General features: G+C 39.9%; 1 long non-coding RNA gene across 1 annotated transcript; it reads left to right on the top strand.

The window, feature by feature from the left end:
• Window positions 1-3,320: 3,320 nt before the first annotated feature.
• Window positions 3,321-15,325, top strand: LOC136885112 (uncharacterized). Its single transcript, XR_010861461.2, has 3 exons — window positions 3,321-3,453; window positions 8,702-8,940; window positions 15,201-15,325. It is a non-coding gene; the product is annotated as an uncharacterized lncRNA (long non-coding RNA).
• The last annotated feature ends 928 nt before the right edge of the window (window positions 15,326-16,253 follow it).

Genomic DNA, 16,253 nt, shown 5'->3' with positions numbered 1-16,253 from the left:
GTTTTGTCTTCCTCTCACAATAGGTAATTTCAGTATCCTTTACTTGATTCTGGCTAATTTCTTTCTGATTATACGCAGCTAATGTCTTAGGTGACCATCCAGTCTCACGGAAATTTAGTTTTGTGTAATAATAAAATAATTTTATCTAGTTTCTTTTAAACAATCCACTTGAGAGATGTTCTTTTCCTATACAGCCTTCGTGATTATGCTCTCTTTCTCCGATTTCAGTCCCCTGTGAACTCTTGAAGCCGGCCCCGTGGTGTAGGGGTAGCGTGCCTGCCTCTTACCCGGAGGCCCCGGGTTCGATTTCCGGCCAGGTCAGGGATTTTTACCTGGACCTGAGGGCTGGTTCGAGGTCCACTCAGCCTACGTGATTAGAATTGAGGAGCTATCTGACGGTGAGATGGCGGCCCCGGTCTAGAAAGCCAAGAATAACGGCCGAGAGGATTCGTCGTGCTGACCACACGACACCTCGTAATCTGCAGGCCTTCGGGCTGAGCAGCGGTCGCTTGGTTGGCCAAGGCCCTTCAAGGGCTGTAGTGCCATGGGGTTTGGTTTGGTTTGGTTTGGTGAACTCTTGAATCGTAGTTCGTTTTATATAATTCCGTGTTGCGTGGGCTATACATGTACTTTGACGCTATTTTATAACGTGCCAGAAAATGCAATGGGCACATAATGATCATCAAATATTCGTCTGCTTATACGCAAGGAGAATGCTGAGGCGTCAGGCACGTAGAAAGTGGCGGATGATTTTATATCAAGAAATGAGGTCAGAAAGCGGGCATTCCTCAGAAAACAATTGAGACGATTAAGATAGTACGGTACATCTGGTGATAGACCTTTAAAAACTTCATGATATGAAATGAAAAATTTACAAAATGTATTTCTAAAGCAAGTTCTAGGTACTAGTTCTGTACTTACTTAAGACATTATTAGGTATGTATTTATGAACAAAGTAAATTGTTTCTGATTACTTGTGAATATTGCACTTTTTGCTTGGTGGCTTTACGTCGCACCGACACAGATAGGTCTTATGGCGACGATGGAATGGGAAAGGCCAAGGAGTTGAAAGGAAGCGGCCGTGGCCTTAACTAAGGTACAGCCCCAGCATTTTCCTGGTGTGAAAATGGGAAACCACAGAAAACCATCTTCAGTGCTGCCGAAAGTTCGATTCGAACCTACTATCTCCCAGATAAAAGCTCACAGGCGCGCGCCCCGAACCGCACGGCCAACTCGCCGGGTAAGTGAATATTACTGAAAACATAAGAATCATTTAAAAATATTTGTTTGAGGAACGATTGCTATTATTGATCTGTTTTCTCTGAGTTTGTGAATATTGTTATTATATAGGAATGTTTGCATTAATAGTAATTCGCCATTCCATATGCCTGTATACAAGTTAACCAACGCCCCCCAGCCGCCCTCCAATGCTTACCCGAAGTGGACGCGTCTGACTGGGGATTAGGCGGCCATTGTCCTATGCTGACCAGGGCCTTGTGGTGTTTGGGAGAGAATGGCAAGGGAGAGGGAAAGAAGCGGCCGTGAACTTGAGATGAAGTGGGAAACCACGGAAAACCACTCCGAGGAAGGATTAGGTGGGAGTATAACCCTCTCTAATCAAATGACCTCCTAAGGCTGAGTGAATCCCGTTCCAGTTCTCGTACCAATTTTCAGATTTCGTGGAAGAGTCGGGCCTCCGAAGGTGGGTGCAAATCACAACACAGATGTGGACGTAGCAATATTCGCGGTGAAGTAATTTAGACATGTACTGAATTCTTCAAGTGAAAGGTGGAGATATTGATGATGCCATCACATTACCGGTTGCAGCAATGGACACGAATTGATAAGTATCACATGAATGTAACACACAGCCTTCCGATAAAAAAAACTACGCGATACCGAGACCTATGATTTGTAAGTCTGCCATCAGAGGGAAGGAAGATAACGTTCTTCAAAGAAATAAGTATTTCAAAGACCATCAATTATAATATCGACATGATATTGACTTTGGGGCTTACGCCGTGTCAACAAAATAAGGCATAAGCCCAAAAGCCTATACCATGTCTATAAGTATGGACTGTGAAAGCTTCTCTGGCAAAATCATATCAATCATAATATACAATGATGCAAAGTTTGGGCTGTGAAGCCTTGGGAGAAAGGAGACGAGCTGCTCGATTAAGTGTTATGTTCCGAGGTGTCAGTGGAGAGATGGCGTGGAATGATATTTGTAGATGTATACGTTTGAGTGGTGTCTTTTAAAGTAGGAAAGAGGACAAATTGGGGCAAATATTCGTCAAGTTATAGCAAGCGGAGTTAGGGATAGGAATAACATACCAAGGGAGATGTTCAATAAATTACCAATATCTTTGCAATCAAGAAAAGGCTAGGAAAACAACAGATAGGGAAGCTGCCACCTGGACGACTGCCCTAACTGCAGATCAGGATTGATTGATTGATTGATTGATTGATTGATTGATTGATTGATTGATTGAAATCTACACATCGAAGCTGCAAACACAAACAATAAGAAAGCGTAAAGCCAACTTGTATGCTAGACAGCCTATGAGAATAGTGGTACCTGGCCGTGTACACTTCTAATTCAAATTCGTATCCCGTCTCTCGGTAGGTGCCGTACGCACGCCATGTCTTGGTTGTCCCGGATTACTTTAGACTTCTATCCATGTGCAGTATAGTATGCGCACTTTTTAGTGATAGATTTTTGTACTCGTTCGAGAAGTAAGAAGGGTTCCATTAATACTGCCAACTGAATGGAAATGAAATCTGAATTGAATCGATAATATGATCGATCGATATGAATTTTATAAACCTTTATTATTTTAAGCAAACAACTGTGTCACACACAGAATATATAATACTATATAACATTTCCCGTTGCGAAACGTGTTCCTAGCATGAATTCTATAGTTTGGCTTTGCTGTGTAAACAACAACAGTACGAGTACTCAAAGGGTACGCCAGATGTCGCACAGCGATGATAAGCGATTCTTAGTTTGTGTTTCAAAGGTTGCCAATACGAATCTCGAAGATAACCGAATTCGACCACTTCAGCACTAGGGTGTAAATCTATCACTAAAAAGTGCGCAGATAGTAGTTAGCTGGAGATAAGTAAATTATACCGGGTGTGTATGTATACGGAACGCACTCACTGGTCATAAATTTGTGAGGAACCCTATTCGCTATTTCCGGTTTACTTTCGAAGTGGCTGACTTGTCGTTATTTAATATTAGAATTAATTTGTTTTGTACTGTGCATCTCGACATATTTTCGCTGCTTGTGCAGGTTTATTCTGTGGATTGTGCTGTTTCTCTTGAGATTTTCTACATCAGGTAATTGCAGTTTCTTACGTTTTACTCCGTGTCCAAAGGAGTCTCAGTCTTGTACATCTCCATAAGGAACTGTATATCGTACCGTACGTTACGTGATAGGAAATAAGGTAAGCTTTATTGTTCAGTTCGTATTTAAACACAAAAGATCAGCGGCAGATAATTCTGTTTTCAGCCGACTGTAGGCTGTCTACATAAATATATCCCACCTATATTTCTTAGGGTTAATACATGCACATTTGTTCCAAAATGGTACCAAATTGATTCTGAATAACCTGCTCATTCGCTGTAGTATACATGCTGTTCCAACAGAAATTGTTCTGAACTGTGAGTTCTGAATTCATGCTATTCTAACTCCATTCAGAACCATTTCAAGTTTGCGTTTAAATACAGGGACTGCATTTTCTATACATGAACATTTGATTCGACCATTAAATGGTGTGACTACATGTAGTACTTCTCATTGGAATAGTGAGATCTTCCATCACCCTTCGTTAAACGTGTTGTAACAATTCGTAGATGACGTTCATGTACTTCACAAATGTCATTTACTAATTCCAACAAACCATTGTTAACAATCAGTTCTGGAAGCATTCTGATTCATGTACCGTACGCGCACCTTTTAGCGGTACATGCACACGCTAGTACTCAATCGGTCGACCTCGGTTATCTTCGAGATTCTTATTGGCAACCTTTGAAATGCAAACTATGAATCGCTTATGCATCGCTGTGCGACATCTGGCGTACACTTTACGTACTAGTGTTGTTGTTGTTGTTTACACAACAAAGCCAAACTATAGAATTCATGCTAGGAATACGATTTCCATCGAGAAATGTTATATAATGTTAAATAATGTACGTGTGACACTGTTGTTAGTGTAAGATATAAAATGTTTAGAAAATTCATATATATCGATCATATTATCGATTCAATTCAGATTTCATTTCCATTCAGTTGGCTGTATAACCGGAAACTGGGAGAGCTCCCTCCTTACACCGCACCCCGTACAAAGTAATATCACTCAAAGGTGCGCGGACTATATGCCCATTAAGATAATTTTGAAGTGGTTCATAGACAGTTCGGAACTGTTTGTTGTAACAAAGGAGTTCGTAGCTGGTTTGGAAATGTTTGTTGTAACAAATATACAGTATATACCGGTATTATAGCATAATCGTTAATGGTTGTAACTTTTTGGATAAAGTTGCCAATGTACTTGGCTATCCTCTATCAAATATATTTGTTTTATCAATAAGGAATCTGGCTAAACTGCTACTGAATTGAACATATTGTATGGTAGCTACTAAAAGGGTAGCTAGCCCAGGTGAGGATTGCGTCGAGAGAAGAACTATGACAATATCTATGTAAGAAACTGGCTTATTAATATACATAAGGCACAGGGCTTACCCACAATTGTCATGAACCTCCAGAATGATTTACATAATTTGTAAGTGTGATGAATAACACTGGCCTCACCACTTACTATCCGAAGGTTTGTGGATTGGAAACAAAACTTAACGAACTATATCAGAACATTCCTAATAGTGAGTTAAATTTTATGTTGTATCTGAATCACCACTGGATTCCAGTTTAAAGACCGTGAGGTGTATGTTAAGCAGTACAAAATGTACACAGTTAATGGAGCGCGGGAATTGTGTCTCACAGTGGCTAAAAGCAGATCATGTGCCCTGCAAGTTGAGTAACGAATTAATAGTTTTGAAGGTTTGGTTGTAGAATTTCTCTGTTTTTTTTTTTTTAATTGGCAGTACATTGCTCTGACACAGATAATGGTAACAATGGGATAGGAAAGCACTAGGAGTGAGAAGGAAGTTGCAGCCCTAAAAAGAGTTTTTTGTGTGTGTTTTACCATTTTTACACGAAGCAGATGCTGGGACTGTACCTTACTCAATGCCACAGTCACTTGCTTCCCACTCCTAGCATCATGTCATAAGTCCTGTCTGTGCCAGTGTGATGTAAAACAAATAGTAAAAGAAAAAGAAAGCAGGTACATCAAACCAGTCATTGGACTCCCTTTGTAATGGGCAATATGCAAGTTGCTTAGTCACAGGCTTTTCACAAGGGGTGAGCAAATTAATCCCAATCTGTGGGTGTGGGATTTTCTTTCATTGAAAATGTTTATCCCTGAGATTGGGGGTTGAAGTTGCTCACGTCCGTAGGTTTAACCTCACATTGCCCTACACGTGACCCCCGGGTGGTGCTAAGCGAGCAACAGAGACTAGATGCCGCCGTACTGTCCTCAGCGACCTCACGGCAATGACAATCAAAGATTTAGCCCTTTTCAGGGCGCAGCATCCTACACATGGACACTAGGCCCTCAATTAACCATCTGTCAACTAAACATTGAGGGTATAAGTTGAGCCAAAAGTGAATACTTATCCAAGATACTTCTGGATCATTCTGTTGATATTCTGGTGCTACAGCAAACTCATTGTGAAGATGAACATCAGTTGATTACGAGGGGGAAAATACCTGGGTACAAACTAACTACCGGACTTCACCACCCTAAATATGGCATCACCATCTATATGAAGAACAATATTGACAACTATGAAGTTCTGCCACCAGACTCTATGCATAATATCTTCACCACATCTGTCAAGGTTCAAAATATTACTATCACAAACGTTTACAAACCACCAGTGGTTAACTGGCCAGACTCTATCACACTAAAACCCACCGAAAATAGTGTTATCCTAGGTGACTTTAACAGCCATCATACATTATGGGGCTATAAGGATAGCGATGAGAATGGCGATAGACTATTGCAATGAATAGACATTAATAACCTGACACTGGTGTATGATGCCAAGGACAAAGGTACATTCCATTCAGCATGATGGGATCATGATTATTCTCCAGACTTGTGTTTTATGTCACATGGACTAATGACCCAATTTTCACAAACACAAAGGCAAGTACTGAACGATTTCCCACGAAGCCAACACAGGCCCATAATCTATAAAATCGGCCTGCAAATCCCAATAATTAGATCAATACCTAAAGCTCGGTGGAATTTTCAGAAAGCTGACTGGAAACTGTACTCCTCGTACACTGATGCTAACATACGATGGGTAAAACCATCTCCTGAGAACTACGTCCGTTTCGTGGGACTAATCAATGCTGCTGCTAAGCGAAGTATTCCGAGAGGATTCCATAAAGATTACATACCTGGGTAGAGTGAGGAAACTAGCCGAATATACAAAGAATACGAACAAGACAACAGTCATGAGAAAGCTACCGAACTGCTGGCATCCTTGGACAGTGGCAGGAAAGAAAAGTGGAACAAAACTGTTGAAGGGCTCAGCTTTACTCACTCAAGCTGGAAAGCTTGGTCTCTTATCCGAAAATTGGACTCTTCAAACAAGCCAGCAAGAAAACGATCATCTATAAACTTAGAGAACATTGCTAACTACATTGTCTCCTCATCCAGGCCCATGAAAGATAAGAAATACATCAGAAAAATTTGATCTGAGCTCAAGCGGTTAAGACAAGAAGCTGAACCTCATACCATCTACTCTCGTCCATTTTCTCCAGAGGAAGTACAACATGGCCTGAAGTCCCTCCAAAATGGTAAAGCAGCTGGATTTGACGGTGTATATCCAGAGCTACTGAAGAACTGTGGCCCCGCAACTGTACGCTGGCTAGCGTCCTTCTTTAGCAGTATACTGCACACTGGACGTGTACCCCCAGTATTTAAGAGAACCAAAATCATCTCGATATTGAAGCCAGGAAAGGACTCTTCTCTACCCCAGAGCTACAGGCCAATTTCGCTATTGTGTGTTACATATAAACTACTGGAAAGGCTAATTCTGAACAGGATAGCTCCTGCAATTGAACACCCGATCCCAATAGAGCAAGCTGGGTTCCGCCCCAAGCGAGACTGTAGTGACCAAGTCCTTGCCTTAACATCATATCTGGAGATTGGTTTTGAGAAGAAATTTAAAAATGTTTCTGTCTTCCTTGATCTGTCAGTGGCATATGATACTGTCTGGAGAGAGGGTCTCCTCCTGAAGCTCATCAAGATTGTACCTTGTCTTAAGGTGATTACTCTCATTGATAATGTATTGAGTAGTCGATTATTCCAGGTATTCTCTGAAAATTCCAGGAGTAGAGTTCACAAACTGAATAACGGCTTACCGCAGGGTTCAGTCTTAGCCGCTATACTCTTCAATTTGTACATCCATGATATCCCAGAAACTACAGCTCGGAAATTCATTTATGCCGACGATATAAACCTAACAGTACAGAGATCTACTTTCAAGGAGGCTGAGGATATACTGTCTGAAGATCTACGGGTGATGGATGAATACTTTAGGAAGTGGAGACTTCAGCCAAGTCCTTCGAAGACGGAAGTAGCCGCGTTCCATCTCAACAACTTAGAGGCTACTTATCAACCTAGGATACAGTTCCGGAATCAACTTTTGAAATATAATAGTACACCAAAATACCTAGGTGTAACATTAGAGAGATCACTGACATACCGAAGTCACATAGAAAAAACAGCCGCCAAACTTAAGACTCGGAATAACCTGCTGAGCAAGTTAGCTGGAACTTCATGGGGAGCTGACGCCAATACTTTGCGAACTACCGCCTTGGCCATGGTGTATTCTACAGCTGAGTATTGTGCCGGAATATGGTTAAATCGCTCTCACTGCAATCTAATTGATATCCAGCTTTGCCAGGCTATGCATATTGTATCCGGCACGCTGTACTCAACTCCAGTGCAATGGTTACCTGTCCTTTGCAACATCTCTCCCCCTCATATAAGGAGACAACAAGCACTTAATAGCTTATGGTGCAGAATAGTGAAGAATGAGGCCCTTCCTATACACCAAGATATAAAGCAGCATACTACAACTAGGCTGAAATCAAGAAAACCAGCGTGGAAGACAGCTTTGGACCTCTCATGTCTTCAGTTCAATCCCAGGAATGCCTGGAGTGAAGAGTGGAGGATGTCATCACCCAGTGGCTTATGTGATATCTCGTGTTGTTTGGTCAACCCTGAACAGGATCCGATGTTGTGTCGGTAGGACTAGCGCAGCCTTACATCTGTGGGGATGGGTAGATTCTCCCTGCTGTGACTGTGGTGCTCAAGTGCAGTCTATCAAGCACATAGTTCAAGAGTGCCCCCTATGTGCATTTCCTGGTTCTGTGGAGGAATTTTTTGAAGTAACACCAGAAGTGATTACATGGATACAAAATTTGGACATTAAAATATAAAAGTGAAGTCCTGATGCTGTCACCAACTTGTATATTTGTATATTTTGTATTATATTTGTATATTTTGATTGTCATGTACACGTCATATGCTAATAATAATAATAATCCCTGAGATTCAGTTTCCAGATAAAACTGGAGGTCCCGTGGCAATGAGGACAATATCAACAGTCACCTAAAACTACAGACTGGACTACAAACAGCAATAATAGTGTTTGTTGCTCATGCTTCAGTGCAAGGTCTGTGGAAGTAATCTACAGCCCCAAACCGTCTATACTTTCCCACGCTGTTTAAAATGGACTTGGAAGTAAAGATCAAAGAGGAACCAATCTGCTTTGAGGAAATATCACATACCCCATGCGTAAGTATCATTCCAGGCAACTTTATAGTGATTAGAATCCCTTAGCAGTCGTCTGAGTTTGACTGGTTACATAACTCTACTTTGTCTGTTGTTCAGGAGATATATGAGTATCTTGCTGTCTCTTCTGAAGGAACATATATATTTGTGTACTAATTTCATATTGACTAAATAAACTTTTTTATGATTATATAAATGCAGAATTTATAGGTATGCACCTTTTATTTGACACAGCATGTCTGAAAGCTGAATTCATTCTTTAGGTTTTGAAGAAGAAGTGGGTTTCTCTTCAACTCTCTTTGCTTTGTAGCTCTTGTCAGGGAAGATGGCTGTCTGAGTAGCTCAGGTTATGCAGGGCTTGCTTTCTCGTTTCAAGTTGGCATATTAAGTCCTTAATCACCCTGATGGTATGAAAGGTGCTCTAATACATTAGCCTCTTGTGGGAATGATTTCCGTCATCTCAGTGTTTCAAAATCTTTAAAGCTAGTTTGCATGACATTGAATCAATAAGTGTTAGGCTGGTGAGCGGGTAGTCTTTCTCCGCTTCGATAATTTACAATGTTGTTGTTGTTTGTGTCATCAGTCCATAGACTGGTTTGATGCAGCCCTCCATGCCACCCTATCCTGTGCTAACCTTTTCATTTCTACGTAACTATTGCATCCTACATCTGCTCTAATCTGTTTGTCATATTCATACCTTGGTCTACCCCTACCGTTCTTACCACCTACACTGAACAAGTCCTTCTTCTCGTCAAATTTAGCCAAATCGATCTCCTCTCACCAATTCGATTCAGTATCTCTTCATTCGTGATTCTATCTATCCATCTCACCTTCAGCATTCTTCTGTAACACCACATTTCAAAAGCTTCTATTCTCTTTCTTTCTGAGCTAGTTATCGTTCATGTTTCACTTCCATACAATGCCACGCTCCACACGAAGGTCTTCAAAAACATCTTTCTAATTCCGATATCAATGTTTGAAGTGAGCAAATTTCTTTTCTTAAGAAAACTCTTCCTTGCTTGTGCTAGTCTGCATTTTATGTCATTCTTACTTCTGCCATCGTTAGTTATTTTACTACCCAAGTAACAATATTCATCTACTTCCTTTAAGACTTCATTTCCTAATCTAATATTTCCTGCATCACCTGCCTTTGTTCGACTGCACTCCATTACTTTTGTTTTCGACTTATTTCTTTTCATCTTGTACTCCTTACCCAAGACTTCATCCATACCATTCAGCAACTTCTCGAGATCTTCTGCAGTCTCAGATAAAATAACAATATCATCGGCAAATCTCAAGGTTTTGATTTCCTCTCCTTGGACTGTGATTCCCTTTCCAAATATCTCTTTGATTTCCTTTACTGCCTGTTCTATGTAAACATTGAAAAGGAGAGGGGACAAACTGCAGCCTTGCCTCACTCCTTTCTGGATTGCTGCTTCTTTTTCAAAGCCCTCGATTCTTATCACTGCAGACTGATTTTTATACAGATTGTAGATAATTCTTTGTTCTCGGTATCTGATCCCTATCATCTTCAGAATCATAAAATGCTTGGTCCAATCAACATTATCGAATGCCTTTTCTAGATCTACGAATGCCATGTACGTGGGCTTGTCCTTCTTGATTCGATCCTCTAAGATCAGACGTAAAGTCAGGATTGCTTCATGTGTTCCTACATTTCTTCTGAAGCCAAATTGATCTTCTCCCAACTCAGCTTCAACTTGTTTTTCCATTCTTCTGTAAATAATACGTGTTAAAATTTTGCAGGCATGAGATACTAAACTAATGGTGCGGTAGTTTTCACACCTGTCAGCACCAGCTTTCTTGGGAATAGGTATAACAACATTCTTCCGAAAATCTGATGGGACTTCTCCAGTCTCATACATCTTGCACACTAAATGAAATAACCTTGCCATGCTGGTTTCTCCTAAGGCAGTCAGTAATTCAAAGGGAATGTCATCAATTCCAGGTGCCTTGTTCCTATTGAGGTCACTCATAGCTCTGTCAAACTCTGACCTCAAAATTGGGTCTCCCATTTCATCAGCATCAACAGCCTCTTCATGTTCCAGAACCAAATTATCTACATCTTTACCTTCATACAACTGTTGGATATGCTCCTGCCATCTTTCTGCTTTGTCTTCTTTCCCTAGAAGTGGCTTTCCATCTGAGCTCTTAATATTCATATACCTAGATTTCCTTTCTCCAAAGGTTTCCTTGATTTTCCTGTATGCAGCATCTACCTTTCCCAGGACCATACAGCCTTCGACATCCTTGCACTTCTTCTTCAGCCATTCTTCCTTAGCTACCTTGCACTTTCTATCCACTTGATTCTTTAATCGCCTGTATTCTTTTCTGCCCTCTTCATTTCTAGCATTCTTGTATTTTCGTCGTTCATCAATCAGGTCTAGTATCTCCCGAGTTATCCACTGATTCTTAGTTGATCTTTTCTTCCTTCCTAACATTTCTTCAGCAGCCCTACTGACTTTATTTTTCATGACTCTCCACTCTTCCTCTATAGTGTTTGCTTCAGGCTTTTCATTTAGTCCTTGTGCAACATGTTCCTTGAAACAATCTCCCACACTCTTTTCTTTAAACTTGTCTAGATCCCATCTTTTTGCATTCTTTCCCTTCTTCAATTTCTTCAACTTCAGATGGCATTTCATGACCAAGAAGTTGTGGTCAGAGTCCACGTCTGCTCCTGGGAAAGTTTTGCAATCCAACACCTGGTTTCTGAATCTCTGCCTAATCATAATGAAGTCTATTTGATACCTTCCAGTGTCTCCAGGTCTCGTCCACGTATACAGCCGTCGTTTGTGGTGTTTGAACCAAGTATTGGCAAGGACTAAATTATGATCAGTGCAGAATTCAACCAGCCAACTTCCTCTTTCGTTCCTTTGTCCCAATCAAAATTCTCCTACTGTACTACCTTCTCTTCCTTGGCCTACCACTGCATTCCAGTCTCCCATCACAATTAGATTCTTGTCACCTTTTACATATTGTATTAAATCTTCTATCTCCTCATATATTCTTTCGATTTCATCATCATCCGCTGAACTAGTAGGCATATAGACCTGCACTACTGTGGTGGACATACGACAATAATTCTTTCACTATGCTGGTCGTAGTAGCTTACCCGCTGCTCTATTTTCTTATTCATTATTAAACCAACTCCTGCATTTCCCCTGTTTGATTTTGAGTTGATAATTCGGTAGTCGCCTGACCAAAAATCTTGTTCTTCCTGCCAACGTACTTCACTTATACCAACTACATCTAACTTTAGCCTATCCATCTCCCTTTTCAGATTCTCTAACCTACCACAACGATTCAAACTTCTAACATTCCACGCTCCGACTCGCAGAATGTCAGTATCCATCTTCCTGATGATCGCCCCTCTCGTGTATTCCCCACCCGGAGATCCGAATGGGGGACTAGTTTACCTCCGGAATATTTTACCCGGGAGGAAGCCATCATCAGTACATCATTCATACAGAGAGAGCTGCATGTCCTCGGGAGGTAGTTACGGCTGTAGTTTCCCGTTGCTTTCAGCCGTGTAGCAGTATCAACACAGCTAAGCTATGTTGAGTATTATTACAAGGCCGTATCAGTCAATCATCTAGACTGCCGCTCTTGCAACTACCGAAAGGCCGCTACCCCCCTTTCGATGAACCATTCGTTAGTCTGGTCTCTCAACAGATACCCATCCGATATGGTTGCACATGCGGCTCGGCTATCTGCATCATTGGGACACGCAAGCCTCCCCACCGCGGCAAGGTCGCATGGTAATTCTAAATTCCCATGGAGGGAATTAGATATTTTTCCACCAATAGAGCATATAAAAAATCAGATCAAAAATTAGATGTATGGCTTTTCAGGCATTTGCTCTATTAACCAGCAATCCCACTCTGACGAGTCTAGTGTCAGACCTAAGACAAAATTCTGGTTAATAGAGCAAACGCCTGAAAAGCCATACATCTAATTTTTGATCTGAAGGTCATATGGTTCGCAGAGGAGGAAGAGCAAATAAGAAGACCAAGTAATATCCACGAATTCAAGGACATGATGGGAGATTGGATCTGCTCTGTCAAAATCCAGCCCAACACCAACATAGCAAGATTCCATCTGACATGATATAATGAATTACACTTTTAGATCTAAGGATTCAAATAATTCAATGGTAAACCAGTTCATTCTACAAAGTGTTCTAACAATAACTTGGCAAAAATATTAACTTTGGTAGTATGATAGTTAATTTTTTTAATAGTTCTATGCTTAAGTGGGCTACAACAGAACAAACAGTAGCAAGAAACATTTTATCACTGGTCAGCTTTTCTAAGGAAACAATCTGACATTTTAATACATGTTTTAAAGTGTTATATAACATAAGAATAACCAATTGAACTTTTTATAAGTGTTCTAAACTGTTCCATTACAACAAATTTTATCAAGAAATGGTCATTATGTGTGTATGTGTTAAAAATAATTGGATGTATTTATGATGTCTTATGTATAGCTGAATAATGTTAGATCTTAAGATATGGGGAATATTGATTTATGATGTAGAAATCACCTATGATGGTAGTTTGAGCTTCCGAAACCTGTACGAGTGAAATAATTCTACAAAATTTGAAACTGATAATATATTGACAGGGCGGACGAAACCATCACCCATAGTATACTATATGCTGGATGGCATTCATTGTTATTGGAAATAGTGGATAGTTGTTCACATTGGAACCTTGTATTCATTATTTTCCCCCTGGATAATTTAATGATTTGTTACATAACACTAATTATTTTCAGTGTAAATTAACTGAGCAGGCCCTATTCCTAAGAGAATGAGCACCTTTATCTTACCTACCAGGCCCCAGTAAAATTTCCAATGAGTTTGAGATAGCAGTAGCTGAAACTTAGTGCTGATTCGGGATCCTATCAGTGCTATGGACTTTTTCTTCACTAGGTAAAACTATTACAGTGACATTTATGCTACTGTTCATGATAAAATTACTGATTGGGACTGGTCAGTTCCTTTTCACCTAAAATCATGAGGGTATCGAGTCCATTAATGCAGTATTGATGAATCTATATTATTCTCTTTGGCACCAACAGATTTAAATTTAAATTAGTGTTTAAATGGGGAGTTTGCTCATTATTGAATTTTTGTACTTATCTTTTCTCCTGATTGAAAAGATTTTAGTCGACAGTTAGGGGCACACAGCTGTGAGCTCACATCCAAGAGATAGTGGGATCGAACACCACTGTCGGCAGCCCTGAAGATGGTTTTCCAGGCAAATGCTGGGGCTGTACCTTAATTAAGGCCATGGCCACTTCCTTCCCATTCCTAGGCCTTTCCTCTCCCTATCTGTGTTGGTGCAATGTAAAGCAAATAGCAAAAAAGAGAGAAAAAAAAAAAGAAAATATTTTATAACATACATTGTTAACTTTGATAATTGGATTTTACACTGTCACAATACTCTAAAGGCTTCCTAATGTTTTGCTTTTGAGGAATTAATAGGGATCATCAGGATAGTGAGATGGTTTAGTACTCCATTGAAATGAAAAGTCACCTTATACTGCATTTCAAAAACCAGTTAATGGCAAAATAGTTGACCACCACTTTTTCCACCATGATATTACAACACTGGTATCACCTGACCTGATTGTGTGGCTGAAGGTACTGCAACAACTGTATTATTGTTCTATGAAATCTACCACAACTGAATGAATGTTATGACAATCTTATTGTTATCTTTGTAGAAACAAACTCCTGCAGGATTTCATTAATTTAGTTTAGGAGCAAGTGTAGAGGATTAGAGTGGTAGGACATGCCATAATGTTAATATGATAAAAGAATTGTAAAAAATATAAGTTCAACTACAGTGCTCTCCCTAAGACCTCTTTAATGGGTGTGGTGCCCTGGCGTGTTTACTGATTGCCCAGCTAACATAACCTAGATATGCACTAATTGCGTACTCTAAAACTGTTTAGATCAATGATCAATCATTATTTGTAGCATAATTACATCGGAGTTTTGATGTTTAGCGGTTTTGCATGATGTCACAAACCCATATGGCACTCCACAGGAATGGAATGGTAATCCCCGGTATTGAATGGTTATGAATCAGTAGAACAATAGAAGATCAAAATCCTTTGTTGTCTTGTTCATGGCAATAATACTAAAATAGTTCAATTTTGCAGTTACTGTTACCTGTCTGTTAAAATGAATGACCTGAGGGGAATAAATTGAAATTTTTTCATATCTGTTTTAGTTCTAGAATGCCCCGCCTGGCCACTCATTCCTGATACCCGGCTGACAAACTTTCTATGAAAAACAGTGCACTAGTTAGAGAAGAACCTGGTAGGACAGGATAAATTGACATGAAAGGATGCATCATTCTAGACCATGGACTGGAAAGCCAAGCATATTAATAATGACTGTAATCTACATAAATTTATATTAAATGATTATTTTACAGCATTTTCTTATAATTATCCTTTTCAGGTATAATAATGATACCTGAATATTTCTTAGCTATTGGTCTGGCTTTCTTTTTGTTGTTGTTTGAGTTCCTGTAACTGAATAACTACTGGATGTATTTGAACCCACATTTAGAATCCTCTTATCCATGGATGGTTCTTAGGTTCAATATCATTTTACCATCCATGAATTAACTGGGGATTTATCGGAAGAGTGAAAGAGTGATTTTGCTCTCCCAAAAATATACATGGCCAACCTTATTTAAAATCTACCAACCTTACTGGAAATTTATTTGTAAAACTTTCTGCTCATGTACACTATTTAGATAGCAGGATTAATCAGGGAGATATATTTTCCGAATGTCTTACATCTTAATTTCTAAACCATATAACTTAGCCTGTAAGAAACCTTTTTCTACCTGAAGGAACTTCACATTTATTGTAAAATCACATAGATTTAATCAGTTTTTATATTCACATGAAATAGTAGACGTGCTGTCCTAATACCACTTTGAGAAGTCTGATGAGTCAGACTGTTCATGAGAATGAATGCTACTGGGATAATCCTCAGCATCCTCCTTCACAGTTTCAGAAGTGATTGACGTGGATTGGTCACCTCACCTAACAATGTTTTCAACCTCACAACTCTTCCAACTCTTTCCCATGATACACTTCCAGCATCTGTGTTAATGGCCAGTCGATCCAGTTCTTCCCATCAGCTGCAACCAGCACCAATCCATTTCTCCAGTGTTTTTAGACATCTTATCCTGCTTCTGGATCAACTGACTTAGGTACTCGTCTCAAAATCTTGTTGCAACTGTAGTGGAAATTAAAATCTCCTTGAT

Source organism: Anabrus simplex, chromosome 13, assembly GCF_040414725.1.
Source record: "Anabrus simplex isolate iqAnaSimp1 chromosome 13, ASM4041472v1, whole genome shotgun sequence".
Classification (NCBI taxonomy): domain Eukaryota; kingdom Metazoa; phylum Arthropoda; class Insecta; order Orthoptera; family Tettigoniidae; genus Anabrus; species Anabrus simplex.
The sequence above is the reverse complement of the archived record's forward strand: the minus strand, read 5'-3'. Positions and strand labels throughout refer to the sequence as shown.